The 14,804-nt window shown below is 42.7% G+C and overlaps 1 protein-coding gene across 2 annotated transcripts in view; it reads left to right on the top strand.

Annotated features, from left to right (window-relative positions):
• The first annotated feature begins 2,398 nt into the window (after positions 1 to 2,398).
• Positions 2,399 to 14,804, top strand: part of trim3a (tripartite motif containing 3a) — a 28,794-nt gene continuing 16,388 nt past the window's right edge. Inside the window, exon 1 of one of the 2 annotated variants that reach the window (XM_053646790.1) lies at positions 2,399 to 2,528. The gene's annotated coding sequence lies outside the window, so the exon portion shown is untranslated. Of the gene's footprint in view, positions 2,529 to 14,155; positions 14,373 to 14,804 lie in introns of those variants that run through there. The other variant, XM_053646789.1, reaches the window with a different exon arrangement.

Raw genomic sequence — 14,804 nt, 5'->3', positions numbered from 1 at the left:
TCCCCGTCACCCTGTGTAGCGAAATGGAAAATGGATGGATTTTTTGTTCAAAACATTCACAAAAATACTCTGCTCTCATGTATATACAGCGGGGGGGAAATACGTATTGAACGCGCCAACATTGTTTTCAGTAAATATATTTCCAATGAGGCTATTCACGTGAAATGTTCACCAGACTTTGGTATAAACTCAAGAAATCCGCACGTCTAAAGAAATCACAACATTAAAGTCCATAATTAAAGTTATGTGTAATAAAGTGGAATGACACGGGGGGAAAAAAGTATTAAATAAATTTCAGTTAGCGTGTTCAATACTTTTTTCCCGTGTCATTCCACTTTATTACACATAACTTTAATTATGGACTTTAATGTTGTGATTTCTTTATACGTGTGGATTTCTTGAGTTTATACCAAAGTCTGGTGAACATTTCACGTGAATAGCCTCATTGGAAATATATTTACTGAAAAAAAGTTGACGCGTTCAATACTTATCCCCCCCCCCCCCCCCCCCCCCGCTGTACATATAACAATGCATTTTATTTAATGACACTCAAAAAAAAGTAGCCTATACATCCATAGATTTAATTCTCTCTGTGCATTTTAGATACGGTACGTCATCAGACTGTCGTCACAATCCACTGATCATTTACAGTTGATATATTTATTTATTTTAACCCCAGTTATACAGTGAAGAAGAATCCTTTATTATTGTTGCGTCCATATTTAGGCTTAAATCACCGATATGCACTAATGATCAGTCTGTGTCACAGTGTAATCTGCTGACGTGGTGCTGGCTAAATAAGATGGCTGGCTCTTACCATCTGTCTGGATGCGGTCTCCATAGCAACCACCACCTCCTCCTCAAAAGCCTGAGATGACTGTCTTCACCTCCCCCAACCCGTCAGTGTAGATTATAGCCAGCCCAGACTCCACCGCCTCGTTACATCTCACCATGCGCCTGTTACTTTCCCTCGTCTCATTTATCTCATCGGTCTCAGCTCAGTGCAGTGATTCCTGCCTTCCTGACCTCAGTGGGTGTGTGTCAGATGAGAAGTGTTACAAACATTGGTCTTAAATGGATTTGTTTTTTTGTTTTTTTCTATTCAAGAGCTTACATTTCCATTCATGGCATTTGGTATAATGACACCTTTATCCAGAGCGACTTGCATAAGTGCTTTGTCAATAAATTCATCCCGATCTTGGTTCACTAGATCACGGACAAAGAATACTATCGGTCTATGAAAACTTTGTTGGGAATGTAATATATTAAGAAGAACACACAGACAACACATTAAAAAAGTGCTAATTTATCCACTCTACCTTCGTATACATGTCTCTTTCTTTGACCATGACTGTGTACGTATGCCTAGTGTCTTGCTGCTAAAGATCTATTACCTGATCAAAGTTGCATACTAAAGATGAATATTCATTCACTTATCTTCAGTAAACACTTTACTCACTTTAGAATCCCAGGATTGTGCCCTGCAATGGATTGGAACCCCATCCAGGGTGTCACCACCTCGTACCTCCGGTTCCCTGGGATAGGCTCCAGGCTCCTCTGCGACCCTGTGTAGGATAAGCGGTACAGAAAATGGATGGATGATTAAACAGTTAGATGGGTTGGAATGATATTTAAACGATTCCTGCCCACGTTCACGATGAACTCCACCCAGAATCTACAGCGGCCCGTAGAGTAGAGTCGACTGTCTATAAAATGACTGACATTAATGCGTCCCAAACGCAAATAACCAGAGATTAAGTCGAGTTTTCCTCAACGACTTAATACACTAAGACTTAATCTACATTGTGCCCTGCGATGGATTGGCACCCTGTCCGGGGTGTACCCCGCCTTGTCCCCGATGCTCCCTGGGATAGGCTCCAGGTTTCCCCGTGACCCTGAAAAGGATACGCGGTATAGAAGATGGATGGATGGATGGACGGATTTAATCTACCATTTTGATTTTTGTTCTATATACTGTATGTTCCAGGTTTTTTGTACAAAATAAGGAGTGAATAAAATGTAAAAAAAATTTAAAAAAATGAATGGACTATTGCACGTTTAACACTTGATGGAAATTCCCCACACCTCATGTCCACCCCTGAGGATGTGGGAGCAGAACAGAATGCAGTAGAAGTGATTGGTATTGAGGAGGACTGAGGAGGACTGCTCTGAGCTGAGCCAGGCCTGGGCGTTGGACCTGGGCCATATGCCTCTGCAGTATGGATTACAGAAAATGTACTGCTCCTCATTTGCATATTGCAAACGGCGCCTTTTTATTAGTTGTTCCAACTTCTCCTCGTTCTGCGTTAGCCAATGATATCACAACAAGGCGTTTGGCCACGCCCACCCCGGCTTCAATCTCGGTTTGGTTTCCTCCCTGTGCTGGAGAGAAAGGACTGGCGTTTAAAAGGCGGTATTGTTGACTTTCATGTCGGATTTCGCAGCGAACAGATATATATAGATAGATAGATTTCCATGCCGTGTTGATGGGGATGTTGACGCTGTTTTAACTCCACATACAATTCCACGTAAGTTCAGCTTTGTTTGCGTTTTCCTTCTGCATCCCCCCCCCCCCTTGCTGTTGAACGCTTATCCTCAGGATGAATAATTCATTACATGTCGGCTGACATTAAAGAAGCTGCGTCGCAGAATAGTTACATGGTTTTTTTTTTGCGAAAACAAAACACGTAGTTGTGTTGGATACAATGTTTCACCTGCGAGCAGGAAATGGATGCGTGTACATCATATTTTGTAAATAAATAAATAAATAAATAATATATATACAAAAAAAAAAAAACAACAACCCTAATGCCGGTTTGTGTGGACGCTGTAGTGTCGAGAAATGTCTTCCCGACGAGATCTTACAGCTATTTGTCCTCCTCATTCATTTCATAGGATATTAATCATTTCATAAACATGCCCAGGTCGCGTCCTGTGGCCAGGGTTGCCAGGTGTTCATTACAAAAATCCACAATTATAATGGTCAGCCCGGCTCATATTAGTCGTGTTACAAAGACCTGGTGAAGTAATATTTAAATCAACAGTTTCTTTCAACAGCTCAACTGAAGAGACCATCCTGATATGGTCCAGTTTGGTATTATTGTAGATATCAGCAACGAGTAGAACATTTTCTACATTGTTAATATTGTGAATAGGACTGAGAAGCACGTGCATGAGAGAGTGCTTCATGTGGCTCGTGGTGCATGCTGGGAAATGATCGGTTTGGAGATTGATGAGGATTTGGTTAGTACGTTTGCATCGCATGTCCAGGGTTGGTGGGGTTGGAAGCACGTCTCCACCCTGTGTGCGCGGAGTTTGGGTATTCTCTCCGTGCTTCGGAGGATTCCTCAGCGTACTTCGGTTTCATCCAGACACATGCGTTTCGGGCTGATTGGCATGTCCAAAAAGTGTCCGTAGTGTGTGAGGGGGTGTGTGATTGTGTCCTGTGATTGGTTAGCACCCTGTCCAGGGTATCCCCCGCTTTGTGCCTGGAGATTCTTGGTATAGGCTCCAGGCCCCTATGCGACCCTGTGTAGAATAAGCGGTATGGAAGATGGATGGATGGATGGATGGATGTTCTCCCGGTGTTCTCTGGTTTCCTCCCACTATCCAAAAACATACCGGTATGTAGATTGGTGACTCTAAATTGCCACTGCTTGTGGGTGTTTGTGTGTGCATGGTGCCCAGCTATGGACTGGCATCCCATCCCTCACACCTAGTGTTCCTGGGAATATCATCTACTGCTTTCACCTTTTACAGCCTCAAAAGCTCTGCGTGTGTGTATGTGTGTGTGATTCTGGAACACTGGACACAAGGTCAACTCCACCCTTGTTGAGAAACATAGCAGGGCATCATACAAACACATTCACTCTCACCTCAGGGGAATTTAGTTCGGCATGCTTTTGTGAAATTTGCTCCGGAAACCTGGAGCAAACCCATGTGGTCATAGGGAGAACATGCAAAACACAGTACACAGACAGTAACCCGAGCTCAGGATCGAACCCAGGACCCTGGAGTTGTGAGGTGGCGACAATACCCGCTGTACATCTGTGCCACCCTGGATAATACAATTTAAACAGCATACAGTACAGAGCTAGACTGAGAATTGGAACAAGAGGTGTGTACATGAGGCTGCTAGTGCATGATGGGATATGATGGGTTTCTGTCTTAATGTGTCTTTGTGGTGATTGTAGGGTTGTTGTATGGAGGATGTGTGAATGGGTTTTTATTATATAAATGTAATCAATCTAGAGTCAAATTAGGCCTAAATGCCCAATCCCAAACCTTTAGAGAAAAAGGAGTGGAAATTGTCGGAAAATCACAAACCTGGCAACACCGTTTCCAACATTCTGTTTAAATTCTTCGAAAATTCCTCTCTTCTACATTTCGAGTACAATCACTAGTACAATTCTAATAATCGATGCTGATTTTTTTCTTTAATTTGTGCTGTAAACTGGTCTATCTAAACATGCATTATGCAGATCTATATATTCTTTAAGTATAAAATACAAAAACTGTGCTAATATTTTTCATCTTTCAGTGCTCACAGCCTTCCTTTAAAACCCATCACTACTGTAGTGTAAAGAAAGAAAGAAATCATCCGACATGAATGACAACATAACGTTTATTTATTCATTTATTTGTAATTAGATAGGTCAATGAGGACAACAGTACATATTTAATGAACATCAATTGGATATAAGGATTTACCTACGGTGAAAGCATGTGGGGGAAAAAATAAATAAAAAAACCCCTCTCCCCCACAAAAAAATAGATCATTCTCCTGGTATCTTTGGACCGGAGCCACTTGCATGTTCCAGAGGATAAAATCACGCCTGTGAATGGAGAATACACCGGTTTAACCTCACAGCCTACCTAAAAATTTCTCTGATCAGTTTAGAACCCCAACAGTGTTCATATGTAAAAACTCATACAGTAGATTGATGCTGTAAATGCAAGGAGAAATTATTATCCCAAAGGCCAATCGTTAGCATGTTAGCATGTTCGAGCTACAGTTCCAGTGAGCAGCTGTTAAACAACTGAAAAGTCAGCTGTTGGTCAAACCAAGCTTGTTATTGAAGTTAAGCTATGCGAAAATGTCAGAAACGGTGTATCGTATAACGTCGTGTGTACTATGACGGCCCATTTCGCTTTCGTAATGAATTTCACAGACGTAGAATACGTGTGCTATTTCATGCTTTTGCCTACGTCTCGGCTCTGCACGTTATTTTGCAATGGCCTTTGGTTCAAGGATCACGTTAGTGCCTGTAAATTCAGCACCAAGCCCACTTTTCCCATTAATTATACGATACCGGTGCTTGAAGTGCTCCGGCAGTGGCGTAGCTTGTAAATAATTTCACGGGGGGAAATGTACAGAATCATAAAATCACCGCATGATGTGTATAAATATATATTTGGGCGGATACCAGACAGAAGTAGGAGCAGGAACTTGTTGTAATTTAAGGCGGATCTAAGATCAGCCATATTAATATCTTTACCTTGTAATACCGTTATGCCAGTTCTAGTGAAACTTATTAAAATAAGACGCTTGTAATAATGGGGAATTGCGTTTTATCTTCTGAAACCAGATCTACTCTGATTTTTGTGCTCTTTATACTATATTAAACTTTATACTATACGTCACCTAGATATTGAGTTCAGAGTCTAGCTAGCTGGGTAGTAGCTTTCAAACAGGAGGGGGGGGGGACCCTAATTCCGACTGGTTAATCCTGTTTCCCAGCGTAGAAGCTCTGTGATTAAAGGAACTAAGGAGCACATTGTTTTGACACCTGCTGGTGTTAAATAAAAAGGAATCGTAATGATGTCTTCATTGACACGTTTTGAACGTCACTGTAGCGCGGTTACCGTGCAAGCCACGTTTTAGCACGTGAGCTGCGATGGAGAGGCATGTGGAGCTCTCATCATTCCTAAAGGGATCAAACCTGTTATCATCCCCCACACCGTCTTCATCCTGGAACTCGTAGCCAGACAGCCAAATGCAGGGTCTTGCTAACACTATGTTTTGTCTACACACCCACACGCAGTTCGACTTCCGAGTCGGTGCTCGGAATGACCTAATTTTCAACCTCGGTGCATTCAGGGTACTAGAAATTGGCGGGGAACATGGACGCCTTTAGGTTCATGTTTCTTTTGTTAGCAACAAGCTAGCTAGCTAACTGTGATAAGTGTTGTGCGGTATATTTTCCTCGTTAAAGCAGCAAACTGAATAGTCAGCGTTACAGACGTATCCATTTGTTAAATCTGCATGTTGATTGATCTAAAGCAAATACTTGTATATACAGTATAAGTCGTTTTAAATTGATATTTTACTGCTGATGCTGATGAGCAGCCATTTTGATTTTTTCACTTGCTGAACTCGGAGTCAAAGAGGCGTTTTCTTTGTTTTGTTTTTTTGTTTTGTTTTTTTTCCTGATCGGAGGTTGGGAATTACGAGTTACGACTTAGTATTTCAGTGGATTTCTATTCAATTTATTTACGCTTGCGTTTAGCAGCTGTAGATTGAAAAGCTTGCTCAATGAATCCAGAACCGCCGCGATAATGTGTGCGACGGTTCATTTACAGGAAGAAATTTCACAACTGGGACAGACGTGGCGTTTCTCCCTTCACCCCAAATGTAATCAATCAGCCGAGACCTGAAGTAGGTCATACGTGCAAGTCTGTCTCACACAATCTTTTTTGTTAATATCTCCCTCAGACAACATCCAGAGCCTCATGGATGTCTTCCTTTTCATGAATACTGTATATCCTGTTGTCAGAATCCTAGCAGCTGCCGAGGTACTGTGTTTGAGTGACAGCAGATGCAGCAGGACTCATCTAGGTGGAGCTCAGGGTTTGGAGTATTTTAAAGTATGGAGTATTTGACTTCCTCGAGGAAGTACTGCGTGTGTGTCGTGTGGGTGTGAACCTTTTCGTTCTTAGCTTCCACCTTCCACCTTTTTTCTGACAATGGGACTCGTCGTTGGGCGTTTTCTCACTGATTCGTCGTCATCTTCTTCTTCTTATTATTATTCTGAGAAGAGCATGTGCTGACAGGAATTACAGGTGGAACAAATTCTCACCCATCTGCTTTTAAGGACAGTAGAGGTGAATTGGATGAGAGGGCAGTATGAGGGACGATAAATACGCTGAAGGGGAGCCGAGCGCGTCCTGTTTGAGTGCTACGGCGCACCAGTATTTCAGAGCAGCACACGCTGGGCGGAAAGATAAACGACTGGTTCAGATGTAATGAGACGGCAGGAGTACAGCGTTGTCTTTTCTTCTGTCCTTTGCGTGAAATAAAGAAATAAACGATGCGCCGAGTCTTCGTGAGGGTTTCTATTCTTTATGATTTGCTAACATCCGCTTTTTTTATGATGCAATATAATTGACATCTCGTGGTTTTTTTTTTCTTCTTCACCCAAGCGTCTCGTAACACTCACTGACAGGGTGGCGTGATGGAACCTGAGGCAAAGTGGAGTTACTGTTACACCTTTTTAAAAAAAAAAAAAAAAAAAAAAAAGTGTGCTTTTTTTTTCCTTTTATACGACTGCAATTTGCCGACGATTGATTAATTTTTACAATTAATTAATGACTGAGATACTGAGTCGTACTTTTTATCCATTTATGGTTACAGTTAATATTTTGGAACGCCCAAGTGACAGGAACTAGTCCTGTTATCACTCGCATTATAAATGATATAAAATTATCCAGACTGTTACAAAGCGCTCACACTGGAGACTCCTTCCATAAACGTTACGTAAACGTCTCCTCCCAGAAAACTTCACAATTGGCCACGGGTAGTGGTGACTCAACGGTTAAGGCTCCGGGTTAGTGATCAGAAGGTCGGGGGTTCGAGCCCCAGCACTGCCAAGCTGCCACTGTTGGACTCTTGAGCAAGGCCCTTAACCCTCTCTGCTCCCGGGGCGCCGTATCATGGCTGACCCCGCGCTCTGACCCCTAACCTCCTAACAAGCTGGGATATGTGAAAAACAGAATTTCGCTCCGCTGTAATGTATATGTGATCAATAAAGTCTCCTTTCTCTTCTGTGTAATCTGTAGATCTGGACAGTCCACCTTCCAACTACCTGTATTAGAAGAGCACACTAATATAAACCTGTGGCTTGCTCACAGTTAACGTGTAGAGAGACAGCTGATGCGGCAGGGCTCGGAATATATCGACCTTGAGCTAACGTATGTGCGTGGGTCATGTGACGTGACCGTGGCGCGCACGCAGAGCCAGGTATCACCATTAGTTTAGTCACTAGTCTCTTCTTCCTTTCTCTCTCTGCGTGTCTCGGTTGTTTCCAGCCCACGCGATTATACCGTTATAAAAGCTTTGTTTTAGAAATTAGAAACGTTTCTCCCGGCCCGCCGAGCAAAGCGTGCTAGACGCGTGCGAGATGTGTCCGGATATCCAGACACACATCCTGTTTCTTAACTGGCTGGAAGAAGCTTTGACTATGAATCGAATTTATGCAAATGATGTAATCGGAGTCCTCTGGCACAGCAGATAGGAAAGCAGGCAGTGTATGCTGGATTAACCTCAGCCTGGTGTTTTGTTTTTGTTTTTTTTTCTTTTCTGAATGTTAAAGCCTGTGTGGAAATCTGAATAAACACCACCCTGGCGGAGATTACTTTTATTAGTCGGGAAGAATGACGAATGACACACAGCTTGTTGTTTATACTGTTAAGTGCGAAAGTTTGCAACCCCTTGTTGTTTTTTTTTTTTGGTGGGGGAGGGGGGTTGTCAGTTTATGGGTCTCGCCTATTAAACGTGGCTTATGTATTAAAAAAAAAAAACAACCAAACAAACAACAATCAGGAGGAGACGCAAAAAGGTATTGATGTCGTAATTTCCATCGGTCCATTTCAGCATTTTTGCTAGCGGAATAAAAATGCAGGTATATCTGAGGAACCTAACTACTGAGGTCCGTTGAGCTAGAAGACGTAAGTAATTGACAGCGCTGTGGAATCCTCAAATCTTATTGGTCAGAAGGTATTGGTTCATTTTCTATAACGGCACTATTCAAATAATTATTTATATTAATGCACACGTTCTGTAGTAACAGCATACACGAGGACTTGTGTGGAGCTCGGTCACCACATCATGTACGATTGTTGATACGGTGAAGTTTTCTGTAAGGGGGTGTTTAATTTACACTGCTGGAAGGAGTCTCCGCTGTCAGTGCTTTGTAAATAGTCAGAATTAACCAGTTTCTCAGGAAGTACTTTTATTATTATTATTATTATTATTATGATTATTATTAATTTTAAGATGTGGTGAGAATTGTTCATAGCTGTAAGTGATCAGTAAAGTCACTCACTTAATAAAAAGCAGGACCTGTTGTTCTTTATCAATAAGGAAATCGTAATCGAGGGTAAATTGCTGCGGTTCAAGAGAAATAAAACACTTCGGGATGTTCGATTATTAGAAAATGATCAACTTCAGGGTGGTCAGAGTAACACTGCTTCATGTCGTTTTTTTTTTTTTTTTTTTTTTTTTTTTAACAACCCCAATTCCAAAAAAGTTGGGACGCGGTGTGAAATGTGAATAAAAACACAACGCAACGATTTGCAATTTTACGTCGAGGAACGTTTATTCTGACGTCGTAGACGCAGTATTTCGCAGGTTGGTGATGGGGGGGACGTATTAGTGCCTTTGAAATAGGCACATCTGGAAAGGCACCATCAATGCGGAAAGGTGTTTACAGGTGTTAGGGCAACATCTGCTTCCATCTAGAATCCATCCCGTCTTTACTTCTGAGAGACTCCGCCTCTCCACGATACTCTTTTTTTTTTTTTTATACCCAATCATGTCGCTGACCTGTTGCCAATTAACCTAATTAGTTGCAAAACGTTCCTCCAGATGTTTCTTTTTAGTAACACTAACTTTTCCAGCCTTTTGTTTCCCCCGTCCCAATGTTTTTGAGACGTGTTGCAGCCATGAAATTCAAAATGACCTTTATTTCGACTTTACATTGGTACGTTTTCCTCAGTTTAAACATTTGGTATGTTTTCTATGTTCTGTTGTGAATAACATATGGATTTATGAGATTTGCAAATCATTGCGTTCTGTTTTTATCGACACTTATTTACATTTTACACAGCGTCCCAGCTTTTTTGGAATTGGGGTTGTAGATAAACCGAGCTTTAACAGAACAGAGCGAGCACTGGGCACGGTGGTAAATCTGTGATTTGTGCCGGCTTCTGGTCGTCGTGTGCGGCGGTGAGGACGCCGGAGATGGAGATGCGGGTGCTGCAGAACCGTCTGTCCGCCCACGGGGTCGGCGGAGACGTACACGAGCAGGAGTACTGCAAACACAGCACATCTCCGCATCTGCATTTCTCTCTCGCAGCTCCACTCCGGTCTGCTCTGGCGTTAACTCGTCGTATGATGAGGACTACGTTAGAGTGCAAAAGTTTGCACCCCGTTTGTTTTTACCGGGTGAAAAACCTCCACGTGTAACTGCACCACATTAAACACACGCTCGTTTTGTTCAGGCGTATCCGAGGCACGAAAATCTCAAACAGGCTCAGATTGTCAAGGGTCTCTCACATGACTGAGACAGGAAACGCTGACCTTTTTTTACAGAGCTGAAAAAAAGCAGGGGATGAAAATATATCAACATGAAAAATGATCAATCAAAAAAAAAAAAAAAAAAAAAAAAAGGCAGAAACGTAGACACGAATAAAAAAATACGCATCAAATGTCATGAGGTTTCATCATTTCCACGATGAAGTTATTCTCGTAGTAGTTTCCGGTTGAAGTTCATCGACTACCTAAGATGTAAAATGAGCACACGTCAAAAGTTACTCAGCTCCTGAATTATTGGCACCCTTGTTAAAGACGTTTCAAATCAAAAGGTTATGATTTGAACTGCAGTCTTCACTTGAACTATATATTTTTTCGTATGGATTTGGACATACGGTAAATACGTTTAAAAATGTATTTAAAACTGGGAATAAACAACAAAAAGGGAATGTTCAACATCTTGACTCTTGAAGATTTCTAGGTCCCTATTTAAACTGTAAATAAATACGTGCTGTTGAGCACGTTAACCCGCTTTGGACGAAAGCTCAGATTTCCCCTCACGTCTAATCTCTCCTATCGAAGCGCGTGTTCAGACGACACTCCGATGGTTTCGATCTAAAGTGGATCGTAAATGCGTGTGGAGTCCACGCCAGCTCGAGTGCACAGCGTCATTAAAGCATAAAGGGGACGAACCAAATACTAAGAGACTCTGAAATTCGTGGAACTGTTGTAAAGATTCTACTGATGACGCGAGCTGTGGTCAATAATATCATTTGTCATGAAAATTGTTGTATTGTCGACTTTTGGACCCCACCGTGTTGTACGTTATGGATCATTTGTGCTTCTAGAAGATGCAACCCCAATGTAGTTTTACGTTCTTGGGAGAGATTTTCACGTTAAATCTCCTGGGACATAATGCCACGTGTCCTAACAGGGTTTTCGGAGCCTTTGGAGGAAAAGCAGCCTCACAACATGATGGGTTCTCCATGGGTTTAGGTTCATTTCTGTGTAATCCCATCTATTTTTTGTCTTTTCTGACAACAGTTCCAGTAAAAAAGTTTCTGTCGCTCCCCCCCCCCCCCCCCACATAGAATACGTTTACTTCAATGAAATGGTCAACTGATGCGGATTTTCAGTGCGAGATTATTTACCAAAAGGTGCCAATAATTCCTACAAGCATTTTTCTTTTCCTGAAAGAAACGGCGTGAGATTGCGGTGCATTCTGGGTATTATGAAGCAATGAAACAGCACTGCGTAGAGAATGAATGGAGGAAATACTATCGACCAGCTGCCTTACAGACCACACGTTAACACGTCCATTTTCTCAGCGGAATCGATGGATATCATATCCGGTAAGACATGGATGTTCTGACCGAACTGGATCCTGAAAGTCAGTTTACACTGGATTGCCTCGACAGATACGTCCGAGCTTTCTCTCCGAGCCGTGCGTGAAACGTGCGAATAAGTTTGCAGAGGTAATCTGCTATCTTGATCGCAGTGTTCGAGGGATTTAGGGAATTAATAAACACAACTGCTGATCACCAGAAGTGTCGAGACGCCAGCTGTAATTGAGCTCCTTGCATGAACTGAATTTTTTTTTCTTCCTCATACATGTGCAGACAGGTGACAAATTAAAGGAAAACATGAACCTAGTCAGCGTGTTAGTAAGGCGTCGGGTCCGAGTAGCTTTAACGCGTCGGTTCTAAAAGTGTCTGGAACTGTACTGGAGGGATGGACCCCTTTGTGACCTATAGATGGGCGCGGAGCCATTCTGGAAGAGGCCACGCCTACCAGGACGTGAATGTTTCATCACACGATAAAGCTGATCGGTCTGAAGAACTTTGTATTGATTTTGCAGTGATTCTTCTATCTAACTGGGACAAGTGGAGCTAAAGCATGACATTAACATAAATAAATACCCCCCCCCATCCAAACAGTATAACAGAATGCAGAGTCTGCAGATTTTCCTTTAATTTGTCACTCGTCTGTATGTATCACGTTGGTCATGGAACCCCTTTTTTTTTTCTTTTTTTTCCCTGAGATATTGCAGCCGTCGTCTTTTTAACACGCCGACTGAACTAATTGTTAGAAAGTGTTTTACTCCTATTTTATACCGCAGAACCGTACCCGTTCTGACATTTTTATCATTTATTAAAGGACCTGTCATACTTTTTCCCCGTTTATAGGTCATGTGAAGTTGTGGAACACCAGCGAGTACAAGTTTAATTCCAGTACAATATCGTTATAACAAAACCGTTCCCCTTACAAAACAGTTCCCTCGCTAGCCTCGTATTTTTTTTAATATTTCTTTATTTTTCTCCCTCTTGAAGTTAATACGACTAAGAACTGCTGCTTGTTATGCTACCGAGAAACTGCGAAGCCTCCTGTCTTGTAGCCCGTTCCTGTGTACTAAGCTCTGACACCGGAGACTCCTTCCGAAAATGCTTTCGCCTGACGCAGATATTTCACCGTATCGACGATTATATACACGTCCCTGTGTGCGTTTCGTTACAGAAACGCTAGCTTATTAGAAAGTGTGACCGATCAGAATGAGTTGCCCTGTGTTCGAAATAAATAGCGTGATATGATATTTATGATATTCAGTGTTTATAGATTTTTTTTTATTATTATTAAATTTTTTTCATTGGTTTCTGTCTGTCTCCGGCTCATTTGTGTGACCAGCGTTCTGTTGATATTTTACACTGTCGTGTACAGTACTGATGTTCCAGATAAGGGTTAAATAAAGACGGCGTATGTTCGTGTTCAGCTGCTCCCATTCAGCAGATGTGTGTGTTTGTGTGAGAAACAGGAGGAGGAGGTGCAGCAGCAGAGGGAGGACTACGAGGACCTGAATGCTCTTAGGCCTAGTTCATTGTGGGAGGGAGAGCAGACAATAAGGCCAAACGAAAATGCACAACATGGTCTAATGCTGGGTGCTGGTGTCTGAGTAATCTTTTGAGCTGCTTTTAAATGTTTGTGTGTGTGTGTGTGTGCGTGTGTGAAAGAGAGAGATAGAGAGAGCGAGAGAGAGAGAGAGAGAGAGAGAGAGAGAGAGCGAGCACCTGTCTCTGTGTGCTTGTGTGTGTGTGTGTGTGTGTGTGTGTGTGTGTGTGTGTGTGTTACTCGTATGATAAAGGAAGAGCTCATTTTCAAGCCAGCTGTCCTTTGCAAAGAGACAGACATTTCTCCTCATTGGTGTGCAAGCTAAATCACAGAAGAACAATGCAACCAGCTCTCTCTCTCACTCTTTCTCTCGCTCTCTCTCTCGCTCTCTCTCTCGCTCTCTCTCTCTCTCTCTCTCACTCTTTCTCTCGCTCTCTCTCTCGCTCTCTCTCTCTCTCACTCTCTCTCTCTCTCTCTCTCACTCTTTCTCTCGCTCTCTCTCTCGCTCTCTCTCTCTCTCTCTCTCACTCTTTCTCTCTCTCGCGCTCTCTCTCTCTCTCTCTCTCTCTCAAGCACAGCTCCGTCTCTACACCAGCAGGACTTGCAGGAAGGAACTGAGAGGGATTTTGGGAAGTGCCATTTTAAGGTTTCCTCCTATTTCCCCTTTTTTTTTTTTTTCTAGTAACGTCTAGCTAACAAAAAACACACCGCGCTCTGACCACTGGCATTTAATCAGAGAGACAGAGAGGTAACGAGACAGATAGATGACAAGCAAAGGAGAGGGAAGGGAGAGAGAAACAGCCGATGTGCCGCAGTGGAAGCGTTGACTCATTCTTCTGCCGTCTCAAAAAGCATTCATCAAGAGATCACACATTCTCTCATGCGCTAACAGAGGAGGACCTAGCCGCGCCTGTTAGCCAGGAGGAACTAGGACTGAGTCATGCTAAGACCACAAGGGGTGAGTGTGTGTGTGTGTGTGTGTGTGTGTGTGCGTGCTCTTTCGTCACTGCTTTGCCAATCTCTTTCCACGCTAGATCCATCCCTGATCCAATGTGGCCGCTTTTAACTCCGCCAGGATGTGTTTGCACACACTCTGTGATGACCCTGCCTGCATTTTAATCCCGATTTGCAGGCGTGTTTGTAGCTCTGGTTTTTAACGTTTGTATTCCCCCATGAACTGTCTGTAGATTGTGTTGGGTTTTACGCTGCAGATTTATGGCAGTGTTTATGGAGTCGTTGTTTTCCTTTTGTATTAGTACTCCGTTAAAAGCCCAGCTGTCCTCCTTCAGGGATTCTGGACTGAGCTGCGGTGAAACGCGAGTCTTGCTGAGTGTGTAAAGTCAGTAACCGCTGCTTCTGAAGGCTAGCGTGTTTTAGGATGTGTGAGGGG

The sequence above is a fragment of the Ictalurus furcatus genome, chromosome 17 (assembly GCF_023375685.1).
Source record: "Ictalurus furcatus strain D&B chromosome 17, Billie_1.0, whole genome shotgun sequence".
NCBI classification, from domain to species: Eukaryota; Metazoa; Chordata; class Actinopteri; order Siluriformes; family Ictaluridae; genus Ictalurus; species Ictalurus furcatus.
This window is presented reverse-complemented; position numbering and strand designations above follow the sequence as displayed.